General features: G+C 39.9%; 1 protein-coding gene across 1 annotated transcript in view; it reads left to right on the top strand.

Moving 5' to 3' along the window:
- Positions 1-21145, top strand: part of adarb2 (adenosine deaminase RNA specific B2 (inactive)) — a 275159-nt gene that overhangs the window by 199012 nt on the left and 55002 nt on the right. The gene's annotated exons all lie outside the window — the stretch shown is intronic.

The following is a 21145-nucleotide window of genomic DNA, read 5'->3' as shown; positions in this document are numbered from 1 at the left end:
CTTGCTAGCTACATTAGCCTCGTAGCTCCAGTGCAAAACCAAAGAAACAAACTTCAGACACCAAACCTGTCTTGGCTAATCAACTACATTATAGGGTAAGAGGAAAACTGTATAATTAGACTTTTTGCCAAAATGTTGATTTAACTGAGCCACAGATGGAGCTGAGCCTGAAAGCTGATTTTGTAACTGCTTTTGGTGGGTCTGTTTGATCAGATGGCCATGATGGAGTGGGGCAGATGTGGTTGTGAGACACAGTCCTCTTTACACACATGCACACACAGACACACACACACATTGTGCTTCAATGCTAACAGCATCTGTTTAATATAGCAGCAAAAATGCAGAATCAGTCCATGTGTAAGAACACAATTATCACCCTCGGTGCAGGTGTGCGTGTCATGAGCAGTTCTGTTGACCTCTAAAGCACTCTCTAAAGCATGAGCAGAACAAAATTTAGATGTAGATCTTCAGGGCATTAATTAATCAAGATATATTCTTTTGTGGACCGCATTTTTGAGGTCAGAGATAAACTCAGAAGTTGCAGTTTTCACCAGCAATAACAAAAGCATGTTGTAGTTTTATGTGAACTATTTCTCACTAGTAACTCACTGAAACAATCAAAAGCAAATTTGTTTTTGTAAGTAGAAGAGCCGATATTTTATTATGATTTGAATGTATGGAAAGTTATTGTTGTTTATGCAGTTTTGTTTTGCAAAATGAGGAGGGGGCAGTTTTGCAAAAAAAAGAAGTGGCAGTTCTGCCAAAGTTTTGTCATTTCTTCACACCAAAATGAATAAAAAAGTCAAAGTAGAGACTTAGACCAATTTATATGGGAAGTAAGTTGAATGTGAATGTAATTACTGTGTAATTATCTGTGTAATTACATTGAAATAACTTTGTAAATTTAATATATAGCAAAATGACAGTGATAACAATTATAACTAGCTATTATTCAAAGAGAGGAGTCTGCTGAGTCTGGGGTTTGACCTTTTCTGTCAACAACATGGTGCAGATTACATAATGTCCATCTCTCTCAGTCAGCATCCTGCTCTCAGCATCCTGTGGCACTGCTTTGACACTTATGGCTTTGTAGCTCTGGCCTTAAAGAACAGTTGGACTGCAGTTGAACTTTGGCATCCTTGCTTTTGCTTCGGTCTGCTGGCATGCCGGAATGACATGTCCATTTTGTTCCTCCTGAAATGAGCTGGGGACTCATTCTTTCCGTGACCTGTCGCCCATCTGCCCGTTCTGGGCATGTCACCATGACAGTCTATTGGTCCTCTCTTATCCAGGCCCTGTCCATTTGTGTTCTTCTCCTCAGAATGGGGTTACTGAGACCTGAGAGGCTGGGCTGAGGACTTTAGCCTAAATAGCCATCGTTCCGCAAGCTTAAGTCTCAGGCCAGATTTCAGCAGCCGTTACTGTGTCAGCTCAACTCTTTCTTTCCTCCTGGGCCCTGAACTCGTGTGGGGCTGGAGGAGGGCTGTTTTAGGCTCGAGGTGTCACATGGCACCTAGAAAAACTTTGAGGCCCTCAGGCAGACTGACCATGCTTTCCTGTTAGAGTGTGATTATGGAGGACAGAGGCTGGGCTTTTCAGACTCTCTATTGCATGTATTATTCAGTTTGTCAGAGACTAAAAGGAGGCTGAGGGGGGTTATCAAGGTTTCGATATGGGCTGGAGGAGGCCTGAATGTGGGCTAAGGGGGCATGCAGAGAGGCTGAGTGTAAGAGAAAGGCTAAATGGGGGCGCTGACTGTAGTCTAAGTGGGTGGACAGGAAAGCAGAGTGTGAGTGGAAGACTGAATGGGGGCTGACTGTGGGCTGGACGTTAGCTAACTGAGGCCTGGAGGCAAACTGAATGGGGGTTGACTGTGGCCTGGAGTTTGACTGATAGAAGTGTTCAAAGCCAGAATCAGCAGACATGGAAGGCCGAAAGGAGAGTTGTTGGCAGGCTGGTTGTGAACTTGAGACTGAGTACAGAGTGCAGTATGTACAGAGGCTGCATGGGGTCTAACAGGATTTGTACCCTGGCTGAGTGATGGGTGGAATGAGGCTGAATGAAGGTTTATTGTGGGCTGGAAGGAGGTAGAATGGGGGCCCAGAGATGTTGTACTCCAAATGAATGAAAGCTGGAAGGAGGCTGAATGTAGGTATATTGTGGGCTGGAAGGAGGAAGAATGGGGGCTGAGAGATGTTGTACTCCAGTGAATGAAGGCTGGACGGAAGCTGTATGTAGGTTTATTGTGGACAGGAGGGAGGCAAAATGGGGGCTGAGAGAAGTTGTACTGGCTAAGCGAGTGCTGGAAGGAGGATGAAGGTTTAATACGGGCTGGAGGGAGGCAAAATGGGGCCTGGGAGAAGTTGTACTTTGGCTGAGGGAGGTCTGCAAGTAGGCCGAATGAGGGCTGAATGTGGACTGGAGGATTCCTTAACGTAGTACATACAGAGGCAGCATGGTGGGCTAACAGGAGTTGTACTCCGGCTAAGTGAGGGCTGGAAAAAGGCTGAATGTAGGTTTATTGTGGGCTGGAGGGAGGCAGAATGGGGCTGAGAGAAGTTGTAGGCTGGCTAGGGGTGGGGGGGGGCAGTAAATTTTGTGGCGCTGCTGGCCCAGCCAGGCTGATCTGACTGACAGCTCCCTGCTGATGGAGCTAAAAGCATGGCTGGTTGAAAATCTGTCTCACAGGCTGCAGGGCCATCTGGACCTTGCACACACAAAAAGGTTGGACACGGTTTGAGGCGACATTGCAAAAGCTGTACACAGTTCATCTTGCAGGGAGGGGCTTTGTCAGCAAGAGTTTTTTTTTGTCAGCTAGACAAAGGAAAACTAACTGTAAAAGCAGGACAGAGAGAGATAGATAGAGAGCGAGAGAGAGAGAGAGAGAGAGCAGACCCTTCATGCATCACATCTCTGCTCTATAAAACAGAACAGTAGAGAGCAGGAGAAGAAAAAAACATAGCCACACAGTAAAGCTTCAAATATTTATCCAAACCTGCAAAGAACCGACTGTATATATCCGCTTCAGTTGGATTTCCCATTCAGGTTTTGGGTTGCATTTAGTTTTTCCATTACTCTATTCATTCTCTTATTAGCGTACCTACATTTTTTAATGTGACACTCTGGAATCACTTGCATTGCTAGCATTGAGGCCTACTGTGGTCCATGAGGCCAGCATGAGGACAATGCACTCATGTGGTTTTTCAAGAGTGGGCAATATGACAGAAATGCAAAATCACAATACTTGAAGACATTTTGTACAATTACACAATGCATATACTGAAGTTTAATAGACAGAACCTCATAAAATACTATCAAAAACTATGAGTACAATGATATTTTTTATTCTGTTTATGTACTGCATGGCGATAGATCCAAGTAAACATTATAAATTATGCTCTCTTGGTAATTAAAGATGCAGTGGGTCAGTGATCTGACGATTTCCTTCCTATCGCTGTTGTCAGAACAAAACCTTCTATCTCCAAAAATAATAACTTTACAGGAGAAGGAAAAAAAAACATACTTTTCTTTCAATGTAAGTCAGTGGAACCAGACTTTTTTTCAAGTCATTTTCGGTCATTTATTTTGGTCCATTAATCATAAAATTTACTCACAATGAAAAGGGCAACAGGCACTTTCAAATTATTTCAAAAACTGAAAAACGAAAAAAATGGATTATATGAGGTTTTGTCCCGACAGCAGCGATATGCTCAGGAAAGCATATTGTGACATAATGTGATGATAATAAATACTGTCAGATCAACTACCCAACCAAAAGCTTTTGCACTGTAAAAATATACAGTGTTTTAACTTTAAAAAGTAAGTAGCTTGGTTGACTTAAGATTTTGAATTCACTGAACTACAAACACTGAATGCAAAACAAATTATTGTTCTCTTAACTTATATGAAGTTTGATGAGCTCAAAATCTTAAGGCAGCCAGTTACTTCCATTCAAAACATTCAATCATTTTTTTTTTGACAATGATGGGATGTTGTTTAATAGCATGAATTGATGAATTAATAAATGAGTTGATGTATTTGGTAAATTGGAACTTAAAGGTAAATGTGGATCGCTAACAACAAGGCAATTTATTATTTTTTTTAATTTTGTTCATTGATGATCTAACCATGCCTGTGGTTGTCTCTTGTTAACTTGACACTGCTGTTAAAGTAATTTAAATTAGTTACTCTGGTTGATTGTTGTCTGATTTGGACAGGATTATGTTGGGTTCTGGTCGAGGTCTCAACAACTCATGAGTTGTTGGTTGTGTTTGAACCGAATTTAGTTCAGTGCTGCTTTCTGGTTTCATCCAAAATTTCAAGGCTAATTAAACCTGTAAGGTCAATCAAAAAAGTGCTTACTTCTGTCATTTAACCTGCTCTTTTTATTTTAAAAATGTTCATGCTGCTATTTTATTATGTAAAGAATGTAAGTTAACAAAACTGAAAAACTACATTTTTCACTTTGCATGTGTCATAAACTATTGTTTTGATATCAAGCCGTTAGCAATGTGAATTGCATGCTAAATATGTCTTTTATGCAGTGAGTGTGTTTACATACATACCAATAATATGATCATTATCGTATTTTGGCAGTTATCTGATTATTCAAGTCATCATGTAAATAGCATACTCCAATGTCTTAGATCAGATTAAAGGCTGTCGTCAGATTTCTAGAAATCCAATTAAAAGACTTATTTTTTAAAATATTTATTAAGAGATAGATTTTAGCTCAGTAGTTGCTGTTTTCAGCGCAGATATACTGTTACTCTGGTTTCTTTCGTTTTCTCAGTCTGCACATGTGCGAAAAACTGACCTCTGTCGTGGCAACCTGTGAGACAGCAACACTGCACTTTACAAGCTGGAACCAGCTTTGTGCTTGACAAAATGATAAATTTAAATATTCTTCATCTTCTATATCGGGGTCGGCAGCATGCGGCTCCAGAGCTCTTTTACTGCCCTGTTTTACTACCTATTTTATTCTTTTAGGTAAAGATAAAACATCCTCCTTTAGTAAATAAAGCTCTGCTGATTGTTCTAAACAGTTTTAACAATAAATGGTCTTAAACACTGGAGTTAATATATAACTGCTCATTCAGACAGGCTGCTGGTCACCATAGCAACGAATTGAAATAATTTGGAGATGAATTGTCTCATTTGTATTTGTAATCACTCCAGCTGGTTTACTGATACGTTTAATCTGCAAAGAGAAACTGTCAAACACTAAAAGGTAGCGAAGCTGAAGTCAGCTTCTCTTAGGCCAGCATCTTGTTCAAATTTTCCCGTTCCACCTTAAATAAAGCAGCAGTTACATTCTGGCACCTCAGGCACCATTTAAGGTGGAACGGGAAAATTTGAACAAGAAGCTGGCGAATGAGAAGCGACTTCAAACTTGAAGTTGAGAGACATTTTACCAAACACTGTTCTACTTTTGAAGAAAAGTTTCCTGCTGGAGATGTGAGAAAAGCAGCTATAGCTGAACTAAAGCTTAAAGCAGAGCAAAGTAAGTCTGCTTTTTCGTTTATATTAGCTATATTGTTTAGTCTGTACCAGAACATTAGCACATACTGAGACATATTTACAGCCAAGATGGTGAAATGTTTAAATAACTTAAAATACTTAAATAAATGGACATAAGATGTTGTGGCTCCAAAGATGGAATGATATTTGTTGAAAGCACAAAATGGCTCTTCTTAACGTTTGGGTTGCCGACCCCTGTTCTAGAGTAAAGTTATATTTTTAAATCTTTTTAAAAAGCCACACAGTGACGTTTAAATTTTACATCTTATTCTAGTACAGGTCTATTAACAGGTTGCAAAGCAGAAATCCTATTTTTGTTGGATTCACAAAGCCCCAGAGTTTTCTCCATAATCTGATTACTCGAATGCATGTAAACACATGGAACGAATTACTGACAAAATCTGGTTTTCTGCTGTAATCAGATTATTAAAGTTCATATAAACGCACTGAGTGCTCCAATTCCACATGCTGATCCATTTTACTGTGACCAACGTGGACATGCATGCAGCTCTTAACAAGTTAAAGGAGAGAGAGACAAAGAGACAAAGAGTCTGAATGTCTCACTGGTGAGACTCTAGGTTCAATAGTTAAAGCTTTACCACACACACACAGCAGAATGGAGAGATTCAGAGGGTTTAACAGTGCAGGTTGCTGAGAAGAGAGTGTCTGTGGAGGCCCCGCACTGAGAGACTTCCCCAAAAAACTCCTGTGGCAAGGTTTTAGCTGCTGAATGGAGATCCACTTTCAAAAGGCCCATCCTCAGCGGAAGGCGCAGAGATGATACACCGCCGGCAAGACACTATTAAAACTTAGAGAATGAATTGTTAAATACCTCTATAAAGAAATATAAGACGTGGCCCCATTTTTCTGTAGCCACCGCTGCTCTGCCAGGCTCTGATAAGGTTGGGGGTGGGGGAGTGAAGGCAGAGAGAGACACCAGCCCGCTCACACGCACACGCGCCCGTGTGATTGGATTCTCCTGAAGTGCAGATTTGCAGCATGCTCTGCCGTCACGGCTGCACCGCCGCTAATGTATGTTACCACAATGACAGGAGTTAATTGTAAGTGTATCAGCCCGGCCCACCCCCCACCAATGTCCTGCAGCAGAATTTCAGCTTATTGCTTTTCCCTGTATCTGTTAAAGAAGATTTATTGGAATGGCCCATCCAATAAAATGGAGTGCACTCATTCTGTAATGACATGAGACCATTTAATTTCTCCATAAGCCTGTTTTGGAAATATTGTGACGTATAATTCTTCCTGTAATGACCGATAAGCTGGCAAGGTGAGTTTTTCTAAAGAAAATGGGCACATACCACAGTCATCATATACGGCAGTTGTTCCTGTAGCTTCATCCTTAGAGACCAAAGTTATAGCTGGTAATAAAAACAACATATTCTTATTTTATTTTAATATTTAATATTTTATTTAATTTAAATTTTTTTAAGTTTTTGCTCATAGCTCATTGAAACAAGCAGAGAAATTCTGTCAAAAGTGCAGATTCTGAGCTTTCAATCTGTACCGCATTTGTGTTTGTAAGTAGAAAGATGATGCAATACTGTGCGAAAGTCAAAGACCACCCTTCATTTATTGAATTTCCAGTTTAAAAAAAAAAACATCAAGTACATGTTATTCATTTTTCTAGAGATATTTCTGTGGAGATCAGATATCTGTAGCTCAATTAATATTAAAAGATACAAAGAAAATGGGACTAACAACCATGCAAGACCTTGTAGACCACCAGAACTGTCCCCATCAGATAAACAGCGCTTAAAGCTTTCATCTTTGAGACAGAGGAGAAAATCGAGCTGCTTCAGGTCTGAAAAAATCCACAGGTGTTTCTGTCCATCCTTCCACTGTGAGAAGACAACTCAGCGCTATGGGTCTGAAAGGATGTGTAGCTGTTAAGAAGCTCTTACTGAGAAAAAAAAAGAAGCTGCTGATGTTCTCAGAACAATGGAATGACCACCACACTTCACCGTCTTTGAAGGGGTTGGGATTTGCAGAAAATGCAACCAATGTCTAAGACTGAACTTTGGAGATGTGGAAAAATATCCCTGCAGAGTCTTTCAAAAAGAATGGAAGCTATAATAGAGGCAAAAGATTGACACAACAAATAATGAATAAGAATAAATTTGTGTAATTTTCAGATTTTCTAAATAGATCTCGACTTGTTCACAGTACTGTATTTCAGAATGAATTATTATTTTTTATTGAAAATTTATTGTTGTGCCCAAAGTCTTCTTTTACATTTTTGCCATGTTTTAACAATGTCAACATGACAGTGTTGAAGTGCACACTTGAAGCTGTCAATACAGAACGTGAATGGAGTGTAAAAGTAACGTAACTACATATAAACAATAATGTGAAGTGAGTTTAAAGCAAAGTGACAGTTGTAAGTCTAGACGTCTGAGGGTTGGTTGAGTCCTAGCCAAAATGTGACAGTTAAAAACACTGTCCTCCCTACCTCTCTCTTTGTCCATCACTCTATTTCTCTTATTCTTCCCTCACTTGTGCTGTGCTAACCACTGCTAGAGGAATTGCTTCAGTGTGGAGCCCCCTCGGCCAGCCTCGGCCCCCCGGAGGGACAAGCTTCAGGGTCAGGGAACAGTGGAGAAAATTTCCCTGCTGACATTTGTGTTCCTGGCACAATATTGACTTCTGAGGGGAGACGCTGGTGCTGTTGCTGACATTTTGCATTAGCTGGGAAATAAATGTGGAGAGCGCTGGTGGGGACAGCTGTTGTAGAGCTATACCATTAATGTTGTAGTGCAGTAAGGACATTGCAACTCGCTGTTGTAATGCAGCAAGGGCACTTGGCTGATTGGTTTGGTAGCTGTTTGTGTGTTGTAGGCCTACTGTACCAAATTCATCAGTGGGTCATTGAGAAGATGTAATAGGGTAGATGTATCTGGCTGACTTATTGTAGCTTATTCTTATAGTTTATGTAATCCTATGCAAGTTTCTGGGGTGCTTTATTACATTTACATTTACATTCTGTACTGGTTTGAGTCTAAGGACTGTTTAAATTTGTTTTATTGTCAAGAAAATGTACAGAATATAAATACTGTATGCAGTGTTTATTTTATTTTAATAATAATTGTTTTATTGTTGTAACAATTGAAAGTCTACAATCTGCACTGACTTCAAGTTGGCTTGAAAAAGTTGCTAGGCTGTTGCTATGTTATCCCAGGTGGGTTCTAAGGTGTAGGCCATTACTTTGTTATCTGAGGTGGTTGCTAAGTATGGTATCCAAAGCAATTGACAAGGTGTTGCTAGGCCATTGCGATTAAATCTCAAGGTGGCTGCTAAGGTGTTGTTTGGCCATTGCTGTGTTATCCCAGGTGGTTGCTAAGGTGTTGCCAGGTGGTTGCTCTTTTATCCCAGGTGGTTGCTAAGGTGTTGCTAGGTGGTTGCTCTGTTATCCCAGGTGGTTGCTAAGGTGTTGTTAGGTGGCTGGTCTGATATCCCTGTTGGTTGCTCAGGTGTTGCTAAGTGGTTGCTGTGTTATAAAAGAAAGACAAGCTGAATATCTATGAGAAGTTCCTTCGCTCCTCATGAAACGGGCAAACTTTGACGTTGAACTGGATGTTTTCCACTTTGGAAAAGTGAAAAGAAAAGGAAAGTTTCTCCATCTCATATCAGGAGCTTAAACTTTATGAGCGCTTTTACTGGCAGCTGGGGTCTCAGCTGAGTCTGAGCTGATTTTGGAGATGCAGCGCTACATGAGACAAAGTACAGAACAGAAGCTTAAACTTTGTGTGCCTCCACATAGGCTAACTGGGATGTTTGTAGTCCAGTTTGAGCTCCCTTTGGAGATCCTGACCCTTTTAGCCTTTGTGAAAAAGTTCTATTTGCTGGAACACAGCTGCTCCGTGATCTTGAATGTTGCTATACACTCTCAGAAATGAAGGTACTAAACTGTCACGGGGGCAGTAGCCCTCTTATCACTGGGGTGGTTCCCTCCAGGGTACATCTCAGTACCTTTAGTCAGGGAACATAACTGTACCATAATCCATTGAAATTATATGGAGCTGTACTGACTCCACACACCCCGTCTCGTCTCCAGGCTTTTTATTTTATTGTTCTGTTTTAAAACATTAGGTTAATGAAAGGTACAAATACGAACTTTTCACCTGGGAAAAACTTACTTAAGGTGCACAATCAGACCTTAAAACCACTGTTGTACCTTTGAGGGCACATTTACATTGTTTGTACCTTGATGAACGAAAAATGTACCTGCATAGAACCTTTATTTCTAACAGTGTACTAATGACAGAGATGACCATGATTGGTCAGAGAGTTCATGTCGCTGGCAAAAGTTTGCAAAAAAAACAAAAATAAAAAAAATAAAAAACAAAGGGCAAATAAAATAATGTCACATTTTTGCTGCCCAAAAAATCATGTCAGTTGTACATGTTCTCGAATTAATGTATTGCCATCTGAATAAATAACATGAATAAATCATGCTTGGTGTGTAACAGCCTTTAGTGTCCCTTGTGATATCATTTGTGGCAGCGAGATTGGAAAAAAAATGTGTTTGAATGGATGCCAACTCAATTATAACATTATCCTGTTTTTATCATCAGCACTAACTATGGCATCTAAGCTAAGGAATAAAACAGTTTAGTGCAGAGGTGAGACCTAGGCTGTGTCTGAAATGTAACAGTATTCTGAGGCAGGAAGGTACCCTGTCATATCCGAATCGAATATCTGTATAAAAACGCTGCCTGCATAAGACTGTAAGATTCTAATTGGAAGGAAAATAGGTACTGGTCTATGTTGCGCAGTCTAGCACTTTATGTTCCCCTTGTACCATATTGAAGCACATTGATGCTGCCAGAGCTCTGTGGCTATCGCATGAATGCGCATGTACAGACTTTCATCCTCCAGGCTGACAGAACTGACATCTTACCACAGTCTGTTAGGACTGGGTTGGATTTACTACATAACTAAAGCTCCTCACTTGTATTGGGTAGCACTAAGCAAACATATGCACACAGTCAGTGTATTTAAGGTATCTCTACAGAAACGTAAGTCATTAACACTAACTAAAGGCACATCACCAGCTGGGATATCCATTATTCTAAAGCAGTAGTTCTCAGTCTGTTCCTCAGAGCTCTCTTTGACAGTCCACATTTCTGCCTCAGTCCATCTCATAACACAGGTATAGAGCAAAAATGTGGACCGGCGCTGGGGGTCCCTCAGGACCAGTTTGAGAATCACTATTCTAAAGTGTACTAAGGTACTAAATATAAAAAGAATGCAGAGAATCGAAGACATAAACACAAAAGACTTTGCAAGGAATGAGAAGACAGACTATTTCTTCAGACAGATAAGGTACAACTAATAAGGTATGATTGCAAACAATAACAGATAGGGACAGGGCTTAATTTGTGCCAGAACATGCCCGCAACCCACTGATTTTGGACCATTTTGGATGGGCACAGGACCCTGGACAGGTTGCCAGTCCATCGCAGGGCAGACAGACAGACATACACAGTCACACACACATTCACACCTAGGGGCAATTCAAGTCCAGTTAGCTTAACTGCATGTTTTTGGATTGTGGGAGGAAACCGGAGTGCCCGGAGGAAACACACGCAGAGATGGGGAGAACAGGCAAACTCCACATAGAAATGACCCTGGTCGCCTGGCTGGGAATCAATCCCAGGCCATTCTTGCTGTGAGGCAACAGCGCTACCCACTGCACCACCGTGCCGCCCTGATACATTAAATAATAGTTCTCAAAGTTTTGCTCTTCAGTTCTATCAGATCTCCTTGTGATTCATCCTGGGTCTGATTGTACAGATCACCCTACCACCTCACTTATTTCACAGACAGTTTTGATACATAATGTTTCATGCTTGCTCTAAGCATGTCATCCCTGAGAAAATTTCAGTCCATTACTTGAGTAGAAAATGCTACAGCATTGAAATACACACTTCTGTAAAGTGCTTCAGTTTTGATTGCGTAACTTTAAATGGAATCAGATGATTTGACTGCCACTAATGGTCAGTGTGCAGACAGGCCTTTCAGAGATATGGACAATTAATGTGCCGTGTGGACATACATTACAATCAAGGCCTGTAATTACCACAGTTTGCCCAAGGGTAGTTTAAGTTTCAAGACCACTGAAAGTGTTCAAATGCTTGGACATTTGCCTGCACTGAGGTTTGAAAGGCTCTTCAATACTTTCAGCGAGCGACAGCATATAGTTGTGAGAAAAAGTTTGTGCACCCTGGATTTACAGAAGGACAGTCTTGTCTAGCGAACATCATTCATGACATTTGACACTGCCATATGTTGCTTGTCAAGGTAAAAAGTATATGAACCTCTAGGATAATGACCGGTTGAAAAGAGGGTAATTGATGTCAAGTATTCTAATCAATACAGATGTGGGTTTGACTCTCTGCCATATTACAAAAAACACACAGTTTTGGTCACAATGTAAGATCTGCATTTCATAGATAAAATAACCGTTTATTAATGTGTGTGTAATATATTGCAAGGATTGCATCAAAATGACAAAATATACTGCAGTGTGGTAACTGAGTGGTAACAATTGGCCTGCATGATTTTGGTTAAAATGATTTATGTTTATTGGATCATGTGAATGCCTTGAGAAAACTTGAGATAAGGCCAGGAAAATTTATCTATAATTTATCTATCTATCTATCTATCTATCTATCTATCTATCTATCTATCTATCCATCTATCTCTCTCTCGCTCTCTCTCTCTCTCTCTCTATATATATATATATATATATATATATATATATATATATATATATATATATACATACATGTTAGACTATATATATGTGGATAAACATTCTCAACTTTTATTAGAAGTAAATGGAGAATTAATTTTTTTATCAAGTAATTTTGGGCCATTTCTGTCTGTCTGTTCATCATGAAATTATGACGCAACATAAAGGGAAATTAGGTCAAAAAATAAAAAATGACAAAAATGAAGATACAAGGTTTTGTCCTGACAGCAACTGTATTTATATTGTATTTTATTACAATATTTTGTTTTTCTTAGGTTTCATGAGTTCAGCCAGAATGCACCAGCAGTCCCACATTTTCAAAAAGGCTATCAAAAACTGGGGCAGTATGTCACTAACAACAGTGTCCCTGAAAAAGACAGCATCTAAAAGGCAGCATATGTTGCTCCAACATGTGTATCTTTCCGTGCTAATGGTGCTTTCACAGATGTGCTTTGTTACCCACTAATACACCCCATACGATGACAGACACAGGCTTTTGAACTTTACATTGGGGCCCTGGGCATGAATGTTTGGTGGGCCCCTACCTATTAATCGACATTACAGCAAGTCAATCAAGGCCTGTGCAGCGCCACAATAGCAGCATAATAACCGTAGCCACTATGAGTGCAGTTTTCTTTTTTTTCCAATGAAGTCAAAACAGTAACAAGATTAGTAACATTGATAAGAACACAGTTTAACATAAACCCAACAACCAGTGCAACATTGCATATAAAGCATGCATCCATTCTTGACAAGCAAAACATTAACCCCAATGAAGACGAAATAAATGAAAAATGGACAGCTGAACTGTGCATAAAGAAAAAGCAGGCTGTCAAGCAGCCTTGCTAAAGCATTCTGCCACAGCGGGCACCTGTCCCCTACTTTTCCCAAGCTCACAAAATCTAATCAAGCAGTGATTATTTTAACAATAGCAGCGAAGCAAAGCAGACTAAGGTAAAGAGGGCCAAGTTGTTCTGGTCATGTGTTCTTCCAGGTCAAGTCAGAGGGGAGAAAACCCTGAACGTCTCCCAAGATGATGGCTCGGCGACCTCTTATACCTCAATGCACCCACCCCACCCCCGTGGCCACTGTGTCCAATCACAGACCTGCACATTGTAGAAAAAACAAAAGGGAAAACACAGAAAATGACCACAGAAAGACACAGAAAAGTAACTACGACAGGGGGATGTAAAAATGCTGCAATGAAAACTACCAAATAATATACTGTGCAGCCGTAGTTCAGATGCTGCATGGCCTGGTGAAAAGACTTGAAGCTTGTAAAACGGGAAAAAAAGTTTGAGAAAGGATTTTTGCAGATTAGACCTCCATCATTTCTCCCTAGGACTGGAAGCACCTGTCTTATGAAGCTTAGTGCATGAGCATGCTGTACAATCCTTAAACAAAAGACTAAGAACAAAAGGGTAACAGCTAAGGATCTGATAAGGATTATGTGTTCTTTAGAAAAACACTGAACACTGTGATTGTTCTATGAAGTAAAACACTGCTCTCCAAAAAAAGGCAGAATGTCAGAATGAAACTCATCTGATCTAAAACTCAAAATGGTTGGTGGACCATTGTCCAAAAACAAGAAAAAGACAAAATCGGTAATGGAGTGATTCACACAGAAGAGCCTGACGTCAATCCCACTGAAATGTTGTGGTTTGACATCACAAAAATTTACAGTAGCTGACTCTAATAGGCGGACCGTCTGAATCTGGACCCAGACGCTGTCCTATGCGGACCTGGACCTATAACCGATAAACTAAGGAGAATTATTTAATTTGGACGGGGTGGTCCTATTTTAACCAGCGAAACATTTCTAGCCATTATGGTACTGGTTTAGCGGCCTGGGAAACTTACAGACCAATCACATGCGTTGTAAATATCACATGTGATGCTGCTCAGCCAATCAGATCTGTGCATTCTGATGAGCACTGAGACTCGAGTGAGTGATGCACACACAGTGGGGGGGACGAGGCGAGACACAGCGGTCAGAGAAGAAAGTGAACCAGATTATTTTACATGTCGTGCTCTAAAAACAGAAAACTGACAATAAGTATTGTTGAAATATTACTGAATTGTATTTAATTTGACATTCAGTTGTTGACTACATAAGATGTTCATATAACTATTAGTCTACTTCAGTAAACAGTATATGGCACTGAATCATAATGCAAGTTAGACATTATGATGTTCGGACCTTTGCTTGAGGAAATTTTATACCTCCAGACCGATTCGCAGCGGCCATCAGCAGCAACAGAAAGTCATTGGTTGATGTTATTGCCAATATAGGATGTTCTACTTATTACTAAATATAAGGTGTCACATAATGTTTCCAATCAGTTTTTACACCCATTCAATAAAGATAAGGCACTGCAAAATATTGTGTATGCTGTTTGTTAGAAATGACTATGTTTATTGTTATGGCTTAAATGAAGATCAGATTGTATGTTAGGAGCAGTTTGTGCAGAAATTGTGATAGTTCCAGAAGGTTTTTTCCATTTTTTTTTTTTCTTGCAAATAGACTTGTTTACACCTTTGAGAGTTTGGGAAGAGTTTGAGTGTTTGTGATATTCGAGGTGACTATAATATCATGTTTCATGTCTCTCTTCTGGTTCTGCTTCATTCTGTTTCAAATACCTCTCCAATTTCTTTCAGGGTGAGTCATGTCCTGTAGCATTTCTTCATTTGATGCCAAATAGAACCCAGTTGTGTTCTCCTTCACTCTTTTACTTTCTCTCTCTCTCTCTCTCTCTCTCTCTCTCTCTCTCTCTCTTTTTCTTTCTCTCTCTCTCTCTCCATTCTCTCTCCCCTTGTCTCTCTTTCAGTCTTCCTCCTTCTGTGTCTCTCTCCCTGCTCCCCCTTTCTCTTTCTCCCTCTCGACCTCTCTCTCTTTCTCTCTCTTCTTCTCTCTCTTTCTCTCTATGTTCTCTATCTCTCTCTCTTGCCTCTCTCTGTCTCTTTTTCTTTCTCTCACTCTCTCCTCTTTCTCCTTTTTTCCTCTCTCTCTTTCAATCTCCCCCCGCTCTTCCTTTTTCTCTATCTCTCTTTTCCTTTCTCTCACTCTCTCCTCTTTCTCTCTCTTTCTTCTCTCTTTTATTCTTTCTCTTTTTCTCCCCAGTCTTCCTTTCTCTCTGTCTCTCTCTCTCTCTTTCTCTCTCTCTCTCTCAATCTCTCTCAGTTCAGTTCAGTTCATGGATTGGCCAGCAAATAACAACAACAACAACAACAACAACAACAACAACAACAACAACAATAATAATAATAATAATAATAATAATAATAATAGTAGTAGTAGTAATAATGGTAGTATCACTCTCTCTCTCCATTCTCTCTCTGTCTATTTCAATCTTTCCTCCCTTTCTGTCTCTCTTTCCGTCTCTCTTCCTTCCCTCTGTCTGTTTGCCTGCTCCCTCTCTCTCTCTCTCTCTCTCTCCCCCTCTCTCCCCATGTGCTGTAAGGTTATTCCTCCCCTCTTGCTGTTCTGAATTGTTGTATCAGGGTGAACCTCCTCTCCTATCAGACAGGTTGAGCCGGGGCTCCATTACTCCAATCACGTGGAGGTTTAGCTCCTTGGCTCCTTAGCTGAGGCTGGGACTGGGGCCAAAGATAGCCCACGCCTTCCTCTTTGAACAGCGGCAATGTTTGGCATCCCTCTTAATCCGTTTAATGTCACCAATAAAGGATGTTTTATTAAGGTGACATTGGGCTTGGTGTTTAATTATGACCGAGAGGCGTTTTAAAACCTCTCTGCTGCTGGTTTGTCTGGCTCAATCAGAGTGAATCTATAGATGCCTGTCTTTTACAGAGAGATAATGCCTTAACCTGTTGTTCAGAAGACTAGTCAGATAAAGATCAGACTGCAAGAGCACAGAACTGTAAACTAAGGTTCATATCTCTGTCACTGAGAGTATCACGTCTAAGTATTTATATCATTTTTATGTGTTCTTGTTATTTAAAGGACTTTTTTGCAAAAAGTCAAATTGTAGTGACTTGATCAGTCAAGACGAGCTTGGTGTCTGGAGTTTGCTTCTTTAGTTTTGCTCTGCAGCTACAAGACTAATGTAGCTAACACTTGACCATTTTACACCGATCAGGCATAACATTATGACCACCTCCTTGTTTTTATGCTCATTGTCCATTTTATCAGCTCCATTTACTGTATAGGTGCACTTTGTAGTTCTACAATTACAGACTGTAGTCCATCTGTTTCTCTGCATACTTTGTTAGCCCCCTTTTACCCTGTTCTTCAGTGGTCAGAACCCCCATGGACCCTCACAGAGCAGGTACTATTTGGGTGGTGGATCATTCTCAGCACTGCAGTAATACTGACGTGGTGGTGGTGTGTTAGTGTGTGTTGCGCTGGTCTGAGTGGATCAGACAGGAGTTTTTAATCAAACACCTCAGTGTCACTGCTGGACTGAGAATAGTCCACCAACCAAAAATATCCAGCCAACAGCGTCCTGTGGGCAGCATCCTGTGACCACTGATGAAGGACTAGAGGATGACCAACACAAACTGTGCAGCAGCAGATGAGCCATCATCTCTGACTTTACATCTACAAGGTGGACTGACAAGGTAGGAGTGTCTAATAGAGTGGACAGTGAGTAGACACAGTGTTTAAAAACTCCAGCAGCACTGCTGTGTCTGATCCACTCGTACCAGCACAACACACATTAACACACCACCACCACGTCAGTGTTACTGCAGTGCTGAGAATGATCCACCACCCAAATAGTACCTGCTCTGTGAGGGTCCATGGGGGTCCTGACCACTGAAGGACAGGGTAAAAGGGGGCTAACAAAGTATGCAGAAAAACAGATGGACTACAGTCTGTAACTGTAGAACTACAAAGTGCACCTATATAGTAAGTGGAGCTGATAAAATGGACAATGAGTGTAGAAACAAGGAGGTGGTCATAATGTTATGCCTGATCTGTGTATATGTATATATATATATATATATATATATATATATATATATATATATATATATATATATATATATATATATATAGTTAACTGGTGATTTATGTGTGTGTGTATGTGTGTAGCAATGAAAACAGCTGGAGAAGAATATACTTGTGTGATTCAGGATCTAAATCATTATTTGTGAATAGATTCTAAAATTATCAGATTTATTTGTAATTTTTATGCCAAATTTGTCCTAATTACTTTATTAAAACATATTTTAAAATATATTTGGTTAATATGGCAATATATTCTGAAATACATTGTAGTGTTTGTATTGTATTTTGGCATGGATTTCAAATACATAAAAACACATGTCCACATATTCTTTTTCCTTATGGGTATCCCCAGGCAAACCGAGGATGGGGCCTTATCATCACCACTAATGCAGCTTACTCACTGCTGTGGGTTGTAAACGTCCTCCAGAGGGGCACACAGTGACGGAGAGAGGCAGAGAGAGGAAAGAAGAGAGAGAAATGCATAAAAAGTAGGGGCGAACGAGAGAGAACGAGACAGAGAGACTCCCCAAGAAAGCATATGCTTCATAACGCCCACCACATCCATGCAACAGTGTGTTTACTCGAGAATTTCCACTGCTCTGTGCTCCACCAGCTGTCTGGCCGCCCAACAGCTTCTGCTCCTTCATAATCCTCATTTGGCATGGTGTGTTCATGCATGTGTGTGTCCCCAGGGTTGCCAAGTGTCCAGTTTTGGACCGGACAGTCCTGTTTTGAGCTCTGTTGTTGGGTGCGTTCTCTGGCTGTGTCTCAAACTGCATATGCATATTAAATAGCACCACAAATCAGTTCACCACCAATGTAGCCATTGGGGTTTTGAACATGTTATTTCCTACAATAGTATGCAAATTAAGACACAGCCGATGTGTAGGCCCATAAATAGTTATTTCTAAACTACAGCTACTTTCAAAAAGCTATTAAAAATGTATGTATAAATGTTCTATTTGTGTTACACAATGCCAGAATTAACAATAGTCAATTTATTTAAACCTGTATTTAAACCTACGTTCTTAAAAAAGGTATTGAAGTGTCAGTGGGGTGGTATCCCTCACATCACTTAGGTGGTACCCTCAAGAGAAGGCCTACATCTTTACCTTTAGTTTGGGAGCACAACTGTTCCCTTTTCCATTGCAGTTATATATTTTTAAAGTTATATTGACACTATATTCCCTGTTTGGACTATTTATTTATTCATTATTTATTTTAAAAAGTAAAGTTTTATTTCACAAAAGTGTGAATATGCACATTTGCCCAAAGTGAATGCAGTGTACTTTAAAAGATACACAATTGGACCTTAAGACCAGAATGGGTTGTGCCTTTATGTACAAAAATGTTTCTGTACATTAGCTTTTTTCTGGCAGTGTATAATGTTCAATATAGAAAATATGAACAACAGTGTAAAAATGAATAAAAATAAAAAATAAATAAATGAATAAATGGCCAGAAATGACAGAATGGGAGGGGAGGGCATAATAAAAGACATATTGGCTGCTTGCCTGACCCTCCCCTCCAAGAGAAGACCCCAGACTGTCCAGTGTAGCAAAAGTAGCTGACACTGTATACATACAACTAAATTAACTAAGTTTAGCTAAACTAAAATTTAAATGCCCAACAGGTCTCAGATATTTACTGAGGAATTGTGGGGTCCAGATTCTAAAGTGCTGTGTAATTATGTTGGGTAAAATGACGGTAAGTACTAAGAAGTCTTACTAAATTAAAGTCTTACTAACAGATTATTACCTGATAAAGTAACAAGGAGGAAACTTCAAACATGCACTACATTTCACTGTAACATGGACACTTTTAAAAAAGAACTTAAATCAGGAACATGTCCAAGTACAGGGTAGATTATGTGGTGTACAATGACAGCACAAAATAAAATGATAACAAATTTTAAAAAATAAGATTTTTCTAAAACTACACCAAATGTAAACAATAGGAACTCAGTAAAACCACAGTAAGAATGATTGCTTTACTTTACAGCCCAGTTAGAGTGTTGTTTATCGGTAATAAACTGATATATACTATGTAAGACTCATTGTGCTTTATTTGTGTCCAATCTTTTTATGGCATTTTACCTTCCAGTATGTTAGACAAGAGACATTGGTCGTTTTCTACATATGGTAAATAATTCTCCTCTCAGTTGGTGATGTGGAAACAGGTTGCTAAATGGATGCAGCTGTTTCCATGGTAGTTACGTAGGGGTTGCTAAGTGGTTGCAGTGGTGTTCCAGGTGATGGTTTCTGTGGTATCCTGGGTGGTTGCTAGGGTGTTGCTAGGTAGTTGCTGTTGTATTGCATGAATGCTATGATGTAGCTAGTGCACTTGTGTAATGGTGAAGGGAGGAGTGAACAAATGTTTGTTAAAATCATCTTTTAACAATTATTGTCTGATTAAAAAGCTGTAAAAATAGTAGCACATCATTCCCAATCATACTGAACTGTTGGCTCAGTGTTGATATCCCACAAACTCTGGGATGAGTTCATCCCACAGCAGCATTCCATCAGAAAAATGATAATAATAAGAAGAGTAATGTATCCCTAGATAGCAAATGTGTTATCCAGTGTGCAATCACTATTAATAAGACACTACACTGAGTGAGAAAGCACTTTTTTTGTGCTCATTTCATCTGGTACACCTCTGCCTAAGGTGCCTCTGACTAAAATGCCCAGTAGGTTGCTATGCTGAACATTTAGATGTAACTATTGTAACATGCAATGTGGTATTTGTGCGGTGTCAGCACTTTTCAGCATCAGCTTTTAATATTGACAGTTCTGCATGTGAGAAGTTCACCCTGCGAGAATCTCGCGTCAGTTTTTGACAGCATCAACTATTTTCGTTACACCGGACTGCAGTCTGGCAACCCTAGTGTCCCCACTGGGGCCTAAGCTGCTAATTGCTACACGTAATAGCATATACTCTTTGAACCAGAGGCTGAATGTGGTGAGAAGTGTGTATGTGTGCTCACACAGGTTGTTTGAACATCTGTCCTGCAGTCTGGGCAGGATTGGGACGCACCCATTTTGTGAATTCGGGAACAGAGGCCAGACTATTTTTCAGCTGGCTGAGTTTTCCAGCGGCCACTGCTCTGCCCTACACACGTACGCGCACACACACACGCATGCACGCATGCACAAACCGCACCCCCCTCAGCAGTGAACAGATGGTTCAGTGGACGGAGAGCTCAGATGTCACTAAACAAATCGCCTCGCTTTCATTAGTGAAAGTGTCTCAGACAAAAATTCATCCACAAACGCAAGCTGGTTCTCTCCAACCAATTACTCTAACAAAGCGGTACACTATACGAGAATTAGTGCAGCGACTGCTCAACACTGGACAGTCACCCGGGGGTGCATTACAGTGTGACCTTGCAAATAAAGAGTTTATTAAGCCATTCTTTGATAACTGTAGGTTGCACTGATTGCCTGCAGTGCCAAAAGCATGGTAATTTTATACACTGCAATTTATCATATCTTGGAGTAACAGGCAGGGAAACTGTACAGTGCAGCTTTCAGTCCATATTGATATGGATTATATCATATTTTAAGTAGAAGATATTTTATTATGATGAAAGCTTCATCTCGTTTTGCATGTTTTTCATTTTTGCTATGTTTTTGTCATTTGTTGATATCAAAACAAAGGGGGGAAAAGTCATAAGTGCTGTCTGTCTATATGGAATGTGCACTACTGTTCCAAATTTTGGGCCCACTTGTCATGTTAATACATTTTGTTTTTTGTGTGCTTTAATACATAATAAAATATTTGACAATGTAAATTACTCCAAAAATACTCCAAAGTAAACAAGAAAAGGCATTTTGTTCATATTTCCACATATTTTGGGAACCCTAACCAAAAGAAGTTGAAGT

This window comes from Colossoma macropomum, unplaced genomic scaffold, assembly GCF_904425465.1.
Source record: "Colossoma macropomum unplaced genomic scaffold, Colossoma_macropomum, whole genome shotgun sequence".
NCBI lineage: Eukaryota > Metazoa > Chordata > Actinopteri > Characiformes > Serrasalmidae > Colossoma > Colossoma macropomum.
This window is presented reverse-complemented; position numbering and strand designations above follow the sequence as displayed.